At 38.5% G+C, this 20,593-nt stretch overlaps 1 protein-coding gene and 1 pseudogene across 2 annotated transcripts in view; one reads left to right on the forward strand and one right to left on the reverse strand.

The window, feature by feature from the left end:
- RBM41 (RNA binding motif protein 41) overlaps positions 1-20,593 on the reverse strand; it is a 68,450-nt gene that overhangs the window by 33,798 nt on the left and 14,059 nt on the right. The gene's annotated exons all lie outside the window — the stretch shown is intronic.
- On the forward strand, positions 18,233-19,797 carry LOC101435605 (importin subunit alpha-1 pseudogene; annotated as a pseudogene).

Raw genomic sequence — 20,593 nt, forward strand, 5'->3', positions numbered from 1 at the left:
GTCTATCCTACCAAAACTGATCTACACATTCAATGCAATCCCAGTAAAAATCAACACAGCATTCTTTAATGAACTAGAAAAACTAGCTATGAAATTTATTTGGACAGGAAAGAGGCCCTGAATAGCCAAAGACATATTGAAAAAGAAAAACGAAATTGGAGGAATCACACTACCTGACTTCAAAATCTACTACAAAGCTACAGTAGAGGAAAAAGCATGGTATTGGCACAAGGAGAGACTTACAGACCAAAGGAACTGAACTGAGAGTTCTGATATACAGCCTCATATATATAGTCATATAATATTCGATAAAGTCACCAAAACCTCTCAAATGGGAATGGCCTATTTAACAAATGGTGTCTGGAGAACTGGATATCCATATGTAAAAGAATGAAAGAGGATTACCATCTCACACCTTATACAAAAATCAACTCAAGATGGATCAAAGACCTAAATATAAGAGCCAAGACCATAAAGACTTTGGAAAGCAGTGTAGGGAGCATATACAAGACCTTGTAATAGGAAATGGCTTCATGAAATTCACACCGAAAGCACGAGCAGCAAAAGAACAAATAGATAAATGGGACTTCCTCAAAGTAAAGCCTTCTGCACCTCCAAGGAGTTTGTCAAGAAAGTGAAAAGACAGCCTATACAATGGGAGAAAATATTTGATGACCGTATATCTGATAGGAGACTTATAACCTGCATATATAAAGAACTCCTATATCTCGAAAATAAAAAGACAAACACCCCATTCAAAAAATGGGAAGAAGATTTAAACACACTTCTCCAAAGAAGAAATACAAATGGCTAAAAAGCACATGAAAAAATGATCCAGGGAAACGGACTTGGCCCAGTGGTTAGGGCGTCTGTCTACCACAAGGGAGTTCCGTGGTTCAAACCCCGGGCCTCCTTGACCCATATGGAGCTGGCCCATGCGCAGTGCTGATGCGCGCAGGGTGTGCCGTGCCACGCAGGGGTGTCCCCCCCGTAGGGGAGCCCCACACGCAAGTAGTGCACCCCGTAAGGAGAGCCGCCCAGCGCGAAAGAAAGTGCAGCCTGCCCAGGAATGGCACCGCCCACACTTCCCGTGCCGCTGACGACAACAGAAGCAGACAAAGAAACAAGACGCAGCAAATAGACACAGAGAACAGACAACCGGGCCGGGGGGTGGGGAGGGATTAAATAAATAAATACATGCTTAAAAAAAAAAAAGAAAAAATGCTCCAAATTTTTAGCTATCAGGGAAATGCAAATCAAAACTACAATGATATACCATTTTACTCCCATAAGATTGGCAGCTATGAAAAAAACAGAAGAATACAAATGCTGCAGAGGATGTGGAGGAATAGGAACACTCATCCACTGCTTGTGGGAATGCAGAAGGATCCCGCCATTCTGGAGGACAGTTTGGTGGTTTCTCAAAAAACTAGCCATAGATTTGCCATATGACCCAGCACCTCCACAGCTAGGTATACACCCAGTAGAACTGAAAACGAGGACACAAACTGATACATGCACACCAATGTTCATAGCAGCATTGTTAACTACTGCCAAAAGTTGGAATCAACCCAAATGCCCATCAACAGATGAATGGATAAATAAAATGTAGTATATACATACAATGTAATACTACTCAGCTTTAAGAATGAATACACTACAAACACACGTGATAACATGGTTGAATCTTGAGAACCTTATGTTGAGTGAAGCAACGCAGGCACTGAAGGACAAATATTACATGACCTCAATTATATGAAATAAGTAAAGCAAGCTGCCTCAGAGAGCTAGAGAGTGGATGATAGGCTTAAAGGAAATTGGGGTGTAGAAGAAGAATATAAGCTGACATCTACATGGGTGAAATCTATGATAAACTGGAGGTAAGCATTTGAACAAGGAAGGGATAAAATGGGGGCGTAGGGTTACCTTTGGGTGGAGCTTTGAGGGCTTGAGGGGGACTAGGGATGGGAGGATGGTTAATATTGCCCAAGAAATTGGGGGGAGGGTAGGGCAACATAGGAACATAGGAGATTGTTAGGTATTTGGTTGAGAGTATAATGCTGAGAAAACTTTTTGAGAAATATAATAAGGAAGGTTACCTGTTTAAGATGCTTAAAGGGGATAATCTGATGCAGGACAGGCTCCTAGGGAATATGTGAATGCTCATTTTGCCGTAGTGGGTTATATCATTGGATAGAGACCCATATAATGAGAGTGAAGTTATACCCACATCCTGAGGAGGACCTATGTTCTCAAATAGAGGGAACTGTATCTCTCAAAAGAAATGGTGGCTTCCAGTGCATTAAGGCAGTTGAGCATGTCAAGCCCTCAACGCTGTTGCAAGTATCTCTGAAGATGGCCCCTCAAGTAATGAAGATTGACTGTCACTGTGGGCCATAAGAGGAGGGGGAAAGAGGCATTGAATAGATGGAACCAATGTAACTATGTGGACAATAGAAGCGTTCCCACAAGAGTACGCAAGGATGGATAGGAGACATGTAAAATTACACCAAAAATATATAGGGGCTGATAGGCTAAAATGTAAATCTTAATGTAAAATATAACTAAAAATTTAGAAAATTGTATAGTGTAAAATATAAACCACATTGTAAACACAAATGTAACTGTGTGTGAAAGCTATTGTCTCAATATCTGTACATCAGTTTCAGTAAATATTGTATGAATATGTAAAAAGATTATTGCTGTGGAAGGGAAAGGGTTTTATGTTGGATATGTGGGCGTAGTGTATATTGTGTATATGAATTACTGTGATCTAAACCTTTTGTGAATATAAGCATAATAATTGGAAAAAAGGAAAGAAAAAGATAGTATGTAGACACTGAGGAAAAGACGGAAGTAGTTGCCTTGCCAATTTGCATACAGGGCAACACTTATTGCAGTGATGGAAGGGAAAACATCAAAAACAAAGCTTATTCATTTTTAAATTTTTTGATACCCCAATTTATTTTTACTTTTTCTTTTTTCTTTTTTAAGGTTTTTAAAAAAGATTTATTTATTTATTTACCCCCCACCCCCACCCCGGTTGTCTGTTCTCTGTGTCTATTTGTCGCGTCTTGTTTCTTTGTCCACTTTTGTTGTTGTCAGTGGCATGGGCATCTGTGTGTCTTTTCTTGTTGCATCGTCTTGTTGTGTCAGCTCTCCGTGTGGGTGGCACCATTCTTAGGCAGGCTGCACTTTCTTTCACGCTGGGCGGCTCTCCTTATGGGGCGCACTTCTTGCGCGTGGGGCTCCCCTACATGGAGGACACCCCTGTGTGGCATGGCACTTCCTGCGTGCATCAGCACTGCACATGGGCCAATTCCAAACAGGTCAAGGAGGCCCGGGTTTTGAACCGCAGACCTCCCATGTGGTAAACGGATGCCCCAACCACTGGGCCAAGTCCGCTGCCCCTTAATTTTTCTAAATTAATATATATTCTATTTCTAAACTTTAAACTCATCACTTTATTCCATTTTATTATTAATGGAACCTGGCAATATATTGGGTTTCATTTTTGAAGAAGTTTTGTATCACAGAGAGGTTCAATAATGGCAGGGGAGGAATACTGGTGTGGGATGTTATTGACAGGGGACACATGGTTGGCAGGGAGTTCTCCAGGGCATATATCGAGGGTACATAAAAATGTTTGGATATTTTCATAGTGGTTACAATTAAAAACAACAACTGAGGGAGTGCTGAGTTCCTAGCCAGGGGAGCTCTATCAAAGTCCCTAAAGGAACAGCAACAATCCCCCAAGTGCAATGGCAAAGACCAAAAAAGAAGGAAGGTCCAACAATGAGCCCTTGATACTAATGACTATGCTTGTGAGCCTGTGCACCTGAAATAAGAACAAGGCTTAGAGCTGCAGAGTGCCTAAGAGTTACCTCCTGAGAGCCTCCGTGTTGCTCAAATGTCGCCAGTCTCGAAGCCAAACTCAGCATGTAAATGCGTTGCCTTCCCCCCAGTGTGGGACATGAGTCTTGGGGATAAGCCTCCCTGACACTGAGTGATTACTACTAAGTAGCAGCTAATGATGTAACTAGAAAATGACCTTGAATAAAAGAGTCAACTCAGATCAGCAGAATATCTCAATCTGCATAAAATACCAGGAGGTAAAAATGCGTTTTGACCTGAAGAAAAGGGGGAAATGGAAAGGAGAAATGAGTTTCTATGGCTATGAGTCTCCAAAAAGAGCCGGGAGGTTATCAGAGGTGTTGCCCTTATGTACACCTCAGCAGAGTCCCAGAGACAGATAAATTAGATACAACCCCAGGTATTTGTTTTTGTGAGGGCTACAGAGACCCACAGGTTCTATGGTCATGGCAGATGGAGTTCAGTGCCATCTCAGTTGGCCCTAATTCGGAGTTTGTGTTTCTGTGTGATGGAGCTGGACTCAGATGTGATCTTTGTCCACAAGCCTCTACTGTTACTTTTACTGGATCTGTAGTTGGTGCTGGGGTTTAGTGTATACCCAGGGGACCTGAATCTCTGGACAGACCATGTGATAGCCAGGCCCTGAGCCTCAACAGACTTCAGCACCTACACTCTGGTTTATTGTACTTACCCCACTCAGCTAACATGGAGGTGTAGAAGGTCAACCACCACACCAGGGAGCCAAGAATGCCTATAACTGCAAGCAGGAGAATTGCATCCAGCATCCATGTGGAATCTAAGCCCCCTCTTGATATAGATGTGGAGTGGACACAACCATTCTAAGGTCCACAGGATGAAGGAATAGAGTATGGATCAGAGTAGATTTACTGATATTCTATTCATGAACTATTGTGATTAGTAATCAAAGAAAATGTGGCATTGTTGTGGGGAAAGTGGCCATGGTGGCTGCTGGGGGTAGGGAGTGGGAGGAAGAGATTAGATATGGGGGCATTTTCGGGACTCGGAGTTGTCCTGGGTGATGCTGAAGGGACAGTTACTGGACAATGTATATCCTTTCATGGCCCACAGGGTCGAATGTGGGAGAGTGTGGGCTATGATGTGGACCACTGACCATGAGGTGCAGCGGTGCTCAGAGATGTATTCAGCAAATGCAATGAATGTCTCATGATGATGGAGGAGATTGTTGTTCTGGAGGGAGAAGTGGGCTGAGGAAGGTGGGGGGTATATGGGGACCTCATATTTTTTGAATGTAGTATTAAAAAAATAAAGACAAAAAAATTTAAAAAAAGAAAAAAAAAACCAGCAACAAAATAAAACCCGAGACTAGAGGGTGAAGCTAATGAAATGAACAAACCCACTGAGATTAAAATGATGACCAGATAGTAACAAAAAATTACAAACCATACCAATAATCAGGAAGACATGGTACAGTCCAATGAACAAACTAAAAAGCAAGAAGAGGAGCAGAACATCAAGCAACTAATCAAAGCTCTCTAAACAAATATCAGGCACCAACTTAATGAAGTGAAGAAAAAGATTAAGTATATTATGAAAACACTTGGAGAACATAATGAAGAAACTGTAAACATAAAAAAAAGATAATAGAGATGATGGTGATGAATGGCACAATCTGAGAAACCAAAACTATACTCTTAGCAACTAACAGCAGATTTGAACAGGCAGAGGAAAGAATTAGTGATGTGTAAGACAGTACATCTGAAATTCAACAGATAGTAGAATTGATAGATAAGAAGACAGTGGTATGACATAGTCAAGGTACTGAAAGAAAAAAATTTCCAACGAAGAATATGCTTCCCAGCTAAATTAGCGTTCAAAAATGATGGAGAGTTCAAAATATTCACAGATAAACAGAAATTAACAGAATATGCCAATAAGAAACCTGCACAGAAGAAATAATATAGGGAGTTCTGCATGTTGAAAGAAAAAAACAGGAGAGACAGAGTTGGAGGAGAGTCTAAGAACAAATAAAAAAGACAAAAGAGAAATAAAAACATATGACATACACAAATCCAAAGAAAATATGGTTAATGTAAGTAATTCCTTGAGAGTAACAACACTGAATGTTGATGGATTAAACTCACCTGTCAAGAGACACAGATTGGTAGAATGGATAAAGAAATATAATCTATGGATTATATGTATATATTGATTTGCTCTCTACAAGAAACCCACCTTAGACCCAGGGATTCAAGAAGGTTGAAAGTGAATGGCTGGAGAAAAGTCTTAAAAGCAAACAATAACCAAAAAAGGGCAGGAGTAGCTATACTAATATTGTACAAAATAGACTTTACTTTTTTTTTAAAGGTGAATGTATTTTTTTTTTCAGTTTATCCATGTGTTTTTTTTGTTTTTTTGTCTTTATTTATTTTTTTTATATTACATTAAAAAAATATGAGGTCCCCATACACACCCCACCCCCCTCACCCCACTCTTCCCCCCATAGCAACAATCTCCTCCATCATCATGAGACATTCATTGCATTTGGTGAACACATCTCTGAGCACCGCTGTACCTCATGGTCAATGGTACACACCACAGGCCACACTCTCCCACAGTCCACCCAGTGGGCCATGGGAGGACATACAATGCCCGGTAACTGTCCCTGCAGCATCACTGAGGACAACTCCAAGTCCCAAAAATGCCTCCACATTTCATCTCTTCCTCCCATTTAAATGCGAAACTACTGTGACAGATAAAGATGGACACTGTATATTTGTACAAGGAGTAATCTTTCAAGAAGAAAGAATAATTATAAACATTTATGCTCCTAACCAGGGTGCCTCAAAATACATGAGCCAACACTGGAAAAACTAAGTGGAGGAATAGATGCCTCTACAATTATAGTGGGGGACTTTAATGCACCATTATCATGATTAGACAGAACATCTCAACAAAGAATCAATAAAGAAACACTTTGAATAATATATTAGAGGAACTAGATCTAATAGACATGTACAAAACATTACACCCAAATACAGCAGGATATACAAACTTCTCAAACACATATGGATCATTCTCCAAGATAGACCACATGCTAGGCCACACAGAGAGTCTCAATGAATTCAGAAAGATTGAAATCATAGAAAATAATTTCTCTGAACACGATGGAATAGAGCTGGAAATCTGCAAGGACCAGAAAATCAAATTAGGAGAAAAGATTTGGAAATTAAGCAACATACCTTTAGTCAAACAGTGGGTCAATGAGGAAATCTCAAAAGAAATCAGTAACTACCTTGAAACTAATGAAAATGACAACACCACATATCAGAACTTATAGGATATAGCAAAAGCTATACTGAAAGGGAAATTCATAGCCATAAATTCATACATCAAAAAAGAAGATCCAAAATTGAAGACCCAACTGCTCACTTGGAGGAATTAGTAAAAAAAAACAACAAACTAACCCTCAAGGAAGAAGAAAGAAAGAAATAACAAATATCAGAGCAGAAGTAAGTGAAATTGAAAATAAGAAAGCATTAAACAAAACAAAGAGCTGGTTCTTTGAGAAGATCAATAAAATTGACAAAGCATGAGCTAGACTAACCGAAAAAAAAGAGAGAAGATGCAAATACACAAAATAAGATTTGAGAAAGGGGATATCACCACTGACCCCACAGAAATAAAGATTATCATAACAGGATACTTTGAAAAACTAAATGCTAAGAAGAAGGACAATTTAGTGGAAATGGAGAAATTCCTAGAAACACATAAGCAGTCTACATTTATGAAAGAAGAAACAGATGATCTCAAGAAACCAAAGACTAGTAAAGATATTGAATCAGTTATTAAAATCCTCCCAACTAAGAAGAGTCCCACGACAGATGACTTCACAGGTGAATTCTACTAAACATTCCGGAAAGAACTAACACCAATCTTGCTTAAATTCTTCCAAAAAATCAAATAGAAGGAACATTGCCTAACTCATTCTATGATGCAAACGTTACCCTAATACCAAAGGCAATCAGAGACACCAAAAAAAGGAAAATTATAGACCAATCTCTCTAATGAACCTAGATGATAAAATCCTCAACAAAATACTTGCTAATCTTATTCAACAACACATCAAATGAATTATACACCAGGACCAAGTGGGTTTCATCGCTGGTATGCAAGGATGGTTGAACACAAGAAAATCAATCAATGTAATACACCATATAAACAGATCAAAAGGAAAAAAATCACAGGATCATATCTATAGAATGCAGAAAAAGATTTTTAAAATACAGCACCCTTTCCTGATAACAACACTGCCAAAGATAGGAATAGAAGGAAAGTTTCTGAACATGAAAAAGGATATATATGAAAAACCCACAGCTAACATTATTCACAATGGTGAAATCCTACAATATTTCCCCCTAAGATCAGGAACAAGACAAGGATGGCCACAATCACCCCTCCTATTTAACACTGTGTTAGAAATACTTGCTCTAGTACACAGGCAAGAAACAGATATAAAAGGCATCCATATTGGAAAGGAAGAAGTCAAAATTTCACTATTTGCGGACAACATGATCCTATACATAGAAAGCCCTGAGAAATCTGCAACAAAGCTTCTAGAACTTATAAATGAGTTCATTAATGTCACAGGTTATAACGTCAATGCACAAAAATCAGTAGCATTTCTGTACACCAATAATGAGCAAACTGAGGAGTAAACAAAGGAAAAAATATCATTTACAATAGTAAATTAAAAAAATCAAATACCTAGGCATAAATTTAACTAAAGATGTAAAAGACTTATACACAGAAAGCTACACAAATCTTGTAAAATAAATCAAAGAAGACTTAAATAAAAGGAAGAATATTACCTGTTCATGGATAGGAAGACTAAATATCATTAAGATGTCTATCCTATCCAAACTCATCTACAGATTTAATGCTATTCCAATAAAAATCAACACAGCGTTTTTTAATGAACTAGAAAAACTAACTATGAAATTTACTTGGAAGGGAAAGGGGCTCTGAATAGTCAAGGACATATTGAAAAAGAAAAATGAAATTGGAGGAATCATACTACCTGACTTTAAAACATACTACAAAGCGATAGAGGTCATAACTGCATGGTATTGGCACATGGATAGACATACTGACCAATGGAACCTTGGATAGAGATCCTGGCATATACATTCAGCTGATATTCCACAAAGCCACCAAGCCCACTCAACTGGGAGAGATTGGCCTCTTCAACAAATGGTACTTGGAGAATTTGATGTCCACATGCAAAAGAATGAGAAAGGATTACCATCTCTCATCCATATAAAAATCAACTCAAGATGGATCAAAGATCTAAATATGACAGCCAGGCCATAAAGACCTTGGAAGACACAGTAGGGAAACACCTATAGGAACTTCTAATATGAAATGGCTTCATGAAATTCACACCCAAAGCACGAGCAACGAAAGAAAAAACAGATAAGTGGGACCTCCACAAAATTAAAGCTTTTTGCACCTTAAAGGAGTTTATAAAGAAAGTGAAAAGAAAACCTACCCAATGAGAGAAAATATTTGGTAACCATATATCTGATAGGAGCCTAATATCCAGCATATATAAAGGAATTCTATATCTCTAAAATAAAAAAAACAAACAACTCATTTAAAATATGAGCAAGAGATTTGAACCAACGTTTCTCCAAAGAAGAAATACAAATGGCTAAATAGCACATGAAAAGATGCTCAACATCACTAGCTATTAGGGAAATGCAAATCAAAATTACAATGAGATACCATCTTACACCCATTAGACTGGCAGCTAAAAAAAGAGAGGTCCACAAGTATTGGAGAGGTTGTGGAGTAATGGGAACCCTCATCCACTGCCGGTTGGAATGTAGAAGGATCCAGCCATTGTGGAGGACAGGTTGGCAGTTCCTCAATAAATGAGCTATCAATTTGCCATATGACTCAGCAATTCCACTGCTGGGTATATATCCAGAAGAACTGAAAATAAGGACATGAACTGATATATGTATACTAGTATTCATAGGAGTATTATGCACTATTGCCAAAAGTTGTAATCAACCCAAACACCCATGAACAGATGAATGGATAAACAAAATGTGGTATATACATACATGGAATACTATTTAGCGATAAGAAGGAAAATGGTACTAACACATGGGATAACATGGATGAATCTTGACCTTATGTTGAGTGAAGCAAGCCAGACATTGAAGGACAAATACTACATGACCTCTCTGATATGAATTAAGCAAATCAAGCTGTCTCAGAGAGGCAGAGAGTGGAAGAAAGGCTTACAGGAAATACAGGGAGAGAGGAAGGTTATGAGTCAATGCCCACATGGGCGAAATGTATGATAAAGTGGAGGTAAGTAATAGTGCAGTGAAGACAGAAGTCGGGGGTATAGGGATACTACTGAGTTGGGCTTTGCAGGCTTCAGGCGGGGCCTGGGTTGGGAGGATGGGTCAGATGACTGAAGGAATTGGGGGAAGGATTGGGGGGAAGCAAGTGAACACAGGAGATTGTCGGGTAAGTGGCTGAAATTACAATGTTGAGAAAATTCTTTAGAAAATATAATAAGGAAGGGTTACTAGTTTAAGGTGTTTGATGGGGGGCATCTGGCACAGGGTGCACCTGGGACAGCCTTCTAGGGAGTGTATGAGTGCTCATCACATCATAATGTGTTATATTAGTGGGTGGAGAGCCATACAACGAGTGGGAAGGACTGATGTGTTCAAACAGAGGGGTGTGTGCCTCTTGAGAACATGGGTGGATCCCAATGGGGGAGCACAGACTATTGTGTCAAGCCTGCAGCATTGTTGCAATATCTATGAGTCTTGTCCTTAAAGCAGTGAAGCTTGGTTGTCACTGTCGTCCCTGAGGGGAAGAGGAGAGAGGAAGAGAATAGCTGGAAGAGGAGGTAACTGGGGGACACTGGAAGTATTCTGCATGATCCTACAATGATGGATACAGGCCATGTTAACTATCACCAAAAATGTATAAAGGTGTGTAGTCTAAAATGTAAACCATAATGTAAACCATAATGTAACTAAAAGTTTAGAAAAGTATACAGTCTTAAATGTAAACCATAATATAAATCATGATGGAACCATGGTTAGTAGCTGTGTTTCTATATCTGTACATCAGTTGCAGCAAATGTAAATACCACATGTAAAAAGGTCATTGCTGGGGAAAGGGGAAAAGGGTTTGATGTTGGGTGTATGGGATTTCCTTATATTCTATATGTGATTTTATTGTGACCTAAAACTGTTTTGAAGACATAAAAAAAAAGGATGTAGACTCTGAAGAAGAAATGGAAGATTGCCTTGCCACTATACATACAGGGCAACACCTATTACAGTGATGAAAGGCAAAATGTCAAAAAATTTTATAATATTTTTCATTTTTTAATACCCCAATTTAGTTTTCACTTTATTTTAGTTTTCTAAATTATTGTGTATTATATTTCTAATCTTTAAACATATCATTACTATTTCATTTTCCTATTAATTGAATTTGGCAATAAATTAGACTTCATTTTTGAAGTCACAGAGGGGTTTATAGATCACAGAGGGGTTCAACTATACCAGGGAAGGAGCACTGATGTGGGTTATCATTGATGGGGGATGCATGGGTGGGAGGGACTTCTCCAGGACATGCATATAGGGTATATAAATATGTTCAGAAGTTCGTTGGGTATTGACATAGGGGGTAGAGTTTCACATGACAGCCGAGGAAGTGCTGAGTTCCCATTCCAGGAAACTCTGTTGCACTCCCCAATGGAGTAGCAACAATATCCGAAGTACAAGGACAAAGAACAGTGAAGAAGGATGGTGCAGTGATGGGCCCTTGATACAGATGACTATGCTTATGCGCATGAGTGCTTGAAATTGCAACTAGGCCTAGAGCTGCTGGGTACCTAAGTGTTAATTCCTGAGAGCCTCCATGTTGCTCAAATGTGGCCACTCTCTAAGCCAAACTCAGCGTAAAGGTATTACCTTCCCCTCAGCATGGGACATGACTCCTGAGGATGAGCCTCCCTGGAGCTGAGGGATCGCTACCAAGCACCAGCTGGTGATGCAACTAGAAAAAGACCTTGACTAAAAGGGGGAAGTGTAAAGACAAATGAGTTTATATGGCTAAGAGACTTCAAAATGAGATAGGTGGTCATTAGAGGCATTGCACTTACACACAGCTCAGCAGGATCTGAGAAACAGCTAAAGTAGACACAATCCCGGGTAGGGGTGCTCCTGAGGGCTATGGGGACACCCAGGTCCTATGGTCATGACAGATGACTCTGCAGTTCATTGCCTTGTCAGTGGGCCCTACTTTGGAATTTGTGCTCCTGATAGTGATGGTGTTGGACTCAGATGTGACCTCTCTATGCATGCTTTTTCTGTCACTTTTACTGAACCTGTGGTTGGTGCTGGGATTGGTGTATGCTCAGCAGACTTGAATCTCCGGACTGTCCATGTGCCAGCTGGGCCCTGAGCCTCAGCAGAGTTGCAACACCTACTTTCCAGTTCATTGGACTTACTCAGGTCAGTTAACAGGGAGGTGAGGATGATCAACAACCACACCAGGGAACCAAGAGAGTCTACAGCTACAAGCAGGAGAATTCCATCCATCAGCCATGTGGGATCTAAATCCTCTCTCAATTTAGAGGTGGAATGGACATCGCCATCCCAGAGTCCCCAGGATAGAGGACTAAAATATGGATTAGAGTGGACTTACTGGTATTCTACTATAGAATTGTTGTGACTCTAGCAATGGAAGAAATTATATCATTGATATGGAGACAGTGGCCATGGGAGTTGCTGAAGGCATGGAGAGGGAAAAAGAAGTGTGATATGGGGGCATTTTTAGGACTTGGAGTTGACCTGAATGATATTGCAGGGACAGATGAAGGACATTATATATCCTGCCATAGCCCACTGAATGGACTGGGAGAGAGTGTAAACTACAACGAAAAGTATAATCCATGCTGTGTTGCAATGCTCCAAAATGTACTCATCAAATGCAATTAATGTACCACACTAATGAAAGAAGGTGTCGATGTAGTAGGAGTGGGTGTTATGGGGAATGGGGTACATGGGGATCCCTTATATTTTTTAAAGTAACATTATCTGTGATCTATATATCTTTTTAAAAAAAGATAATTAAAAAAATGAAAAAATATATACAGGGAGCAAATGTGGATCAAGCAGATGAAACACCTGCCTCCCACATGGGAAGGGCCGATTCGGTTCCTGTTGCCTACTAAAGAAAACAAACAACAGCAAAACAGACAAAGAGCAGACTATGAGCAAAAACAATGAACAGACAAGTTAAAAATACTAAAAACATTGAAATGTACAGTTTAAAAAGGTGTGAATTATAAGGTTGTGAACTATATGTCAATAAATTTATAAATATATAGATACATATATATAAAGAAACTATCCACAAAGAAAAAATACATCAGCTCGCTTCACTGGTTAAATCTATCAACTATTTAAAGAAATCATACCAATCTTGCAAAAACTCTCAGGAAAGAGAGGGAATACTTTCCAACTAACTCTATGAGGCCAGTATTATACTGATACCAAAGCTAGGTATAGACATCACGAGAAAAGAAAAGTACAGACCAATATCACTCATGAACACAAATATAAAAATCCTTAACAAAATATTAGCAAAACTAATACAGCAACATATAAAAAGTAATATATAAAACAAATAAGGTTTATCCTAGTAATGCAAGATTATTTTAACATCTAAAAATCAATTAATATAAAATACTGTATTAATAGATTAAAGGATAAAAACCAAATGCTTTCTTCCCCAGAGCCATAGGAGAGATCACAGCCCTACCAACACTTTGATTTCAGACTTCTAACCTCCAGAACTGTGAGAGGATAAATTTCTGTTGTTTTAAGCCACACAGTTTGTGGTAATTTGTTATGGCAGCCCTAGGAAATGATACACATGGCAAAAGGGCCTTTGTCGTTGTGGTTTACTCAGGGATAATGAGATGGGAGATCATCCTGGATTATCCAAAGTACTCATAAGAGTTCTTAGGGAGGCAGGAGATTAAGAGTCAGAGCAGGATATATGATGATGGAAATAGAGAATGGAGTGATGTGAAGAAAGGCCCTTGAGCATAGGAATGCAGGTGGCCTCTAAAAGCTGAAAAAGGCTCCCCTAGAGCCTCCATAAGGGACACACCCTTGCTAACATCTTGATTTTAGGGCTTCTAACCTCTAGGACTATAAGAGAATAAATCAGTGATGCTTTAATCTACTAAGTTTGTGGTAAATTGTTACAGCAATCATAGGAAACGAATATACTGCTAAAGAGCATGTACAAAAATCCTACAGCTAAGATCAGAACTAAAGGTTTAAAATTGCATGCTTTCTCACTAAGACTGGGAACAAGGATATCTGCTCTCACCACTGTCATTCAACATTGTACTGCAGGTTCCAGCCAGTGCAAGAAGATACACATACGAAAAACAAAGGCTTCTGGACTGGAAAGGAAGAGGTGAAACTGTCTTTATTCACAGACAACATGCTTGAATATGTAGAAATCCAAAGGTATACACAATAAAACTACTAGAGCTAATAAATGACTAGTTATAGGATATGAGGTTAGAAAAACAAACTGTATTTCTATATACTTGCAACTAACAATCAGAAAATGAAACAAAACAATTTCATTCATAAGAGCATCAAAGTGAATAAAATACTTAGAAGTAAATTTAACAAAAGAATTGTAAAAATTTTAAACTGAAAACTATAAAACACTGACAGAAATCATTAAAGATCTAAATAAAGGAGGAGACACTACATGTTCACGGATTGGAAGATTTAATATTGTTAATATGGCAATTCTTTTCAAATGAATTTTACATTCATCACAACTGCTATAAGATTCCAGCAGGCTCTTCTGCAGAATAATTGGCAAGCTGATCCTAGATTCACACAGAAACAAAGGAACTAGAATAGTCAAAACAATTTTGAAAACGAGGAACAAAGTTGGAGAAGTTACACCACCCAATTTCCAAACTTACTAGAAAGGTACAGAAATCAAGACACTAGTGGTTAGACATATAGAGCAAAGGAACAGAACTGAATGTCTAAAAATAAACCTTTGAATTCATGGTCAATTGATTTTCTACAAAGGTACCAAGACAATTCAAAGGGGAAAGGATAATCATTATAACAAATGGTATTGGGGCAACTGGCTATCCATATAGAAAAATGTGAACTTTGGCCCTTTGCCTGACATCATACTCAAAAATTAATTCAAAAAGGTCACAGGTCTAAATTTAAGCGCTAATACAATAAATATTTCAGAGGAAAATATAGAATATATTTGTGATCTTGAGTTTCATGAAGATTTCTTAGATATGACACTAAAAGCAGAAAAGAACTGGTCTTCGTTAAAATTTAAAACTTTTGTTCTTTGAAAGACACCATGAAGAAAAGAAAAAGACAGACTAAAGACTGGAAGAAAATATTTGCAAATTATATATCTGGTAAATTACTTGTATTTAGAATACTTAAAAAACTCTTACAATTCAATACTAAGAAAACCAAAAATTCAATCAAACAATGAGCAAAAGATGTGAACAAACATTTCACCAAAGACCCCCTATGAATGGCTACTTAGTGCATAAAAAGGTATTCAACATCACCCATTATTATAGGAATTCAAATGAAAATCACAAGATTATTAGTATACACCCACTAGAAGAGCTATAATTAAAAAAACAGGCACTATTAAGTGTTGGCAAGGATATGGAGAAACAGGAACCCTTATTTCTCATCAGCAAGTGCTGGTGAGAAAGTAAAATGGGGCAGTCATTTTTTATAATACTTACGTAGTTCCTCAAAAGATTAAATGCAGAATCACCATATGATCAGCAATTCTTCTAGGTATACATATATACTCAAGAGAAATGAAACCATATGTCTGTATAAAACATTGCACACTAATGTTCACAGGAGCATTATTCACAATAGCCAAAAATGTCATCAAGTGGAGAAAAGATTAAAAAAACGTGGTACATCAATACAATGGATAACTAGCAATTAAAATGAACGAAACACTAGTAAATACCATAACATGGGTGAACCTCAGAAATATCACATTACATGAAAGAAGTCAAATGCAAAAGACCACATATTGTAAGATTCAATTTATATGAAATATTTAGGAAAAGACAAATTTATACAGACAAAAGGGTTGGGGTAGATGTGGGAGTGTAGATTTACTGCAAACAGCCTCAAGGGAATTTTGGGGTGTGATGGAAATGTTCTAAAATTGGATTGTGGTGATGGTTGTGCAATTCTGTACGTTTACTAAAAATCAAGTTGTCCATTTATAATAGGTGAATTTCTTGTTATATGAATTATATACCTCATTAAAACTATTTAAAAATAAATATCTACTCAATCTCACAAAATGTGAGAAGGAATAGAAAATATACTGAGAGAAATTAAAGAATAATTAAGTGAATGGAAAGATATACCATATTTATATATTTTAAGACTCATAGCATAAATATGTCAATGGTCCTCAATTGATTTCAAGACTCAGTGGATGCCAAACTGAAATCACAAAAGGGATAGTGTGCATGGAACTCGACAAGCTGATTCTAAAATTTATAGGGAAAGACTAAGTGCCAAAAGTAGACAAAAAACTTGGGAAGAAGAACAAGGTAGGAGGAATTATCTTTTGCTGTACCAGATACCAAGACATTAAAAAGACAGTGTGATATTGACTGTGGAAGAGCCAAAAATGACCAAAGGAAAAAGAAAACACTCATGCATATATGAACAACTGATATATGACAGATGTAGCTGCATAATAACAGTATGGGGGGGGCAACATTTTCAATAAATGGTGTTGAGACAGAGGGCTATCTATATGGGGAAAAAAGAAACTTGAAGCTTACATCATATTACATACATAAATAAATTCTAGGTAGACTAAAGTGAATATCCTTGTTCTTGGGAAATATACATGGAAGTATTAAATGGTAAAGGAACATGATGTTTGCAACCTACTCTTAAAGGTTGGGGGTGGGAGAGAGAGAGAGAGAGACAAAGACTAAATGTGGCAAACTGTTAAAAGTTGATAAAGCAGGGAAGCAGATGTGGCTCAAGCAATTGGGCTCTCATCTACCATATGGGAAGTTCAGGATTCGATTCCCAGGGCCTTCTCGTGAAGGCAAGCTGGCCCGCATGGTGAGCTGGCCCATGTGGAGTGTTGGGCCGCACAGGTGTACTGGCCTACTCAGGAGTACTGGCCTGTGCAGTAAGCTGGCTAGAGTGGAGAGCTGATTGGAGTGGAGAGCTAGTGAAGCAAAATGACACAACAAAAAGGGACACAAAAGAGAGACAATAAGAAATGCAGAAGATCAGAGAGCTGAGGTGGCACAGTAGTTCGAGCACCTCTCTCCCACTCTGGAAGATGCCAGGATCAGTTCCCAGTATCTCCTAACTAAAGAGAAGACAAACAGACAAAGAAGAACACACAGTGTGAATGGACACAGAGAGCAGACATGGAGGGGGATGGGGAGAAGTAAATAAATAAATCCTTAAAAAAAGTTGATAAAAATTCCATATGATCTGGTATACACTAGGTATATTCCAAAAGAATTAAAAGCAGGGACACAAATTAATATATGCACACTAATGTTCATAGCATTATTCACAATTGCCAAAAGAAGGAAGCAATCCAAGTGCCCACCAACAGATGAATGAACAAAATGTCATATATACCTAATATGCTGGAATTTATTCAGCGGTAAGAAGGAATGAAGTACTGACACATGCGACAACATGAAAGAATCTAAAGGACCTTATGTTGCGTGTAGTAAGTCAGTCACTAATGGACAAATATTGCATGATCTCACTGATATGAACCAAAGATACTGAGCAGACTCACAGAGCTAAAGTCTGGAAGATAGATTACCAGGAGACAGGAGTAGAAAGTGAGAAGCTGATGCATAATCTGGATAGAATATACAATAAGGTTGAGGTAACGGTTTAGCAATGGAAGGAGGTGATGGTGGTGCAGTGGTATGAATGTAATTAATGGTGCTGAAGTTTGAGTGTGAATGGCGTTGAATAGGGGAAGGTTTGGGCGCCGATGATGCTAGAACAAAAGCGAGAGGATCAAACAGGTGACTCTACAATTCAGTGAAATCTGGGGTGGCTGAAGACTGTGATTAAGAACACAGTTATAGGCACAGACTTTGGACTGAGCTGTGGTGGACATTTCGAGGGTAGTTGATCTGCAACCTATGAACCCCATGTCACCTTTTGCGGAAGCCTGACCCTGCTCCACAGCTTTCTCCTATTGTCTCACAACCATGTCCATCAAGGAGAACGCTGACTTACCAGCTGCCCACTTACGATTCAAGAACAAGGGGAAAGTACAGAAATGAGGTGGCAGCACATAGGAGTTAATGTGAAGCTTAAGGAAAACTAAGAAGGATGACCAGATACTGGAAAGGAGAAATGATAGCCTTTTCCTGATGACTCTACCTCTTCACTGCAGGAAAACTTAACAATGAAGGCACTGTAAATTGGTCTATTGATGACACTGTCAAAGACACAATAAATAGCAACAATTTGGAAAGCCAGCTCCAACCTACTCAAACTGCTAGGAAACCGCTTTTTAGAAACAACCCCCCATAGCTTACATAATCTGGGCTGATGTGATAACAAAATTTGTGTCCTTCTTGGCCAGAATTGATTGTACTCCCCATTCAGTTTGAATCTGCTTGGGCACTCACTAACATTGCTTCTGGGACACCAGAATAGACCAAGGCTACAGTAGATGGAGGTGCTATCCCAGCTTTCATTTCTCTGTTGGCATCTTCCCTTGCTCACATCAGTGAACAAGCTGTATGGGCTCTAGGAAACATTGCAGGTGATGGCTCCTTTGTTGAGACTTGGTTATCAAGTACGGTGCAGTCAATCCTCTGTTGGCTCTACTCACAGTTCCTAAAATGTCATTTGTAGTATGTAGTTACTTATGTAATCTTACCTGGACACCACCAGACCTCTGTTGAAACAAAAATCCTGTACTCCCATTAGATGCTGTTGAGCAAATTCTTCCTACTTTAGTTTGTCTCCTGCATCATGATGATCCAGAAGTATTAGCAGATACCTGCTGGGCCACTTCCTATCTTACTCATGATCCAAATGAAAGGATTGAAATGGTTGTGAAAACACGAGTTGTGCCCCAGCTTGTGAAGTTCATAGCGGCTACTGAATTGCCAGTTGTGATTCCTGCACTAAGAGTCATAAGGAATGCTGAAACTGGAACAGATCAATAGACTTAGGTAGTAATATATGCAGGAGCACTTCCCATCTTTCCCACCCTGCAAACTAACTCCAAAACTAATATTCAGAAGGAAGCTACATGGACAATGTTGAACATCACAGCTGGTTATCAGGACCAGATATGGCAAGTAGAGAATTATGGGTTAGACTCTTTCCTTGTTAGCATTCTTTATAAGGCAGACTTTAAGACTCAAAAGGAAGCTGCGTGGCTGTGACCAACTATACAAGTGGTGAAGCAGATGAACAGATTGTATACCTCATCCATTGTGGCATAATAGAACCACTGATGAACCTTTTAAGTGCGAAAGATACCACAGTTATTCTGGTTATTCTGGATAGCTTTCAGGCTGCTGAGACATGAGGTGAAACTGAGAAATATAGTATAATGATTGAAGAATGTGGAGGCTTGGACTAAACTGAAGCTCTACAAAACCATGTAAAGGAATCTGTGTACAAGTCTTCATTAAGTTTGACTGAGAAGTATTTCTCTGTAGAGGAAGATGATCAGAATGTTGTGCCAGAAACTATCTCTGAAGGCTATAGCTTCCAAGTTCAGGATGGCACTCCTGAGATTTTTAGCTTTTAGATTGTACTGCTGAGGTATAAAGTTGTTTGTGTACTATGTTTGATATAAGTCTGTCTTGCCGTTTCTTTACTAAGAACTCTTTTTAAATGTGATTTGTTATGTAGCACTTTTTTACAATGAAACTATACTGTAACATTTCCAAACTGTATATATTGTATGGAGCCTCTTCTCAATGCATTTCTTATTTCTATGTGGAATTTCGTATCTTGCAATGTCCTATAAATAAAAATTAAATTCCACCCTTTTCTTTATTAGAAAAAAAAAATATATATATGTAATTACAAGAATGTTCTTTCAGGATCTATAACAAAGGTGTGTAAGTAGTAGAGGATATTGATAGTGGCAGAGGTTATATGGGAAAAAATGCACCTAAATCATACCTCCATGGAATATGAATGCATTCATGTTGTCATAGGTTATGTTTTCTCAACAAAGACCCACACAGTAGCCAACAAAATATTAAACTTCCATTCTGGAGAGTCCTGCTACTTTCTCAATATAATAAAATGGCAAAAACCTCTGGAATATGTAGGCAGTATCTAAAAAAAGAAAACACACCAATGTACCAAGTCCTTGATCTAAAAGCTTGCATTTATGAACCTTATTCCTGTAAAAATGAAACTTAGCCTAATTATAATTAATACCTAAGGGTTACCTTCTAAAAACCTCCTTGTTACTCAGATGTGATCTCTCTCTAAGCAAAACTCTGCAAATAATTCACTACCTTCCCCACAATGTGGGACATAACTCCTGGGGATGAGTTTCCCTGGCATCAAGGGATTATTATCAAGTGCCA

The sequence above is a fragment of the Dasypus novemcinctus genome, chromosome X (assembly GCF_030445035.2).
Source record: "Dasypus novemcinctus isolate mDasNov1 chromosome X, mDasNov1.1.hap2, whole genome shotgun sequence".
NCBI lineage: Eukaryota > Metazoa > Chordata > Mammalia > Cingulata > Dasypodidae > Dasypus > Dasypus novemcinctus.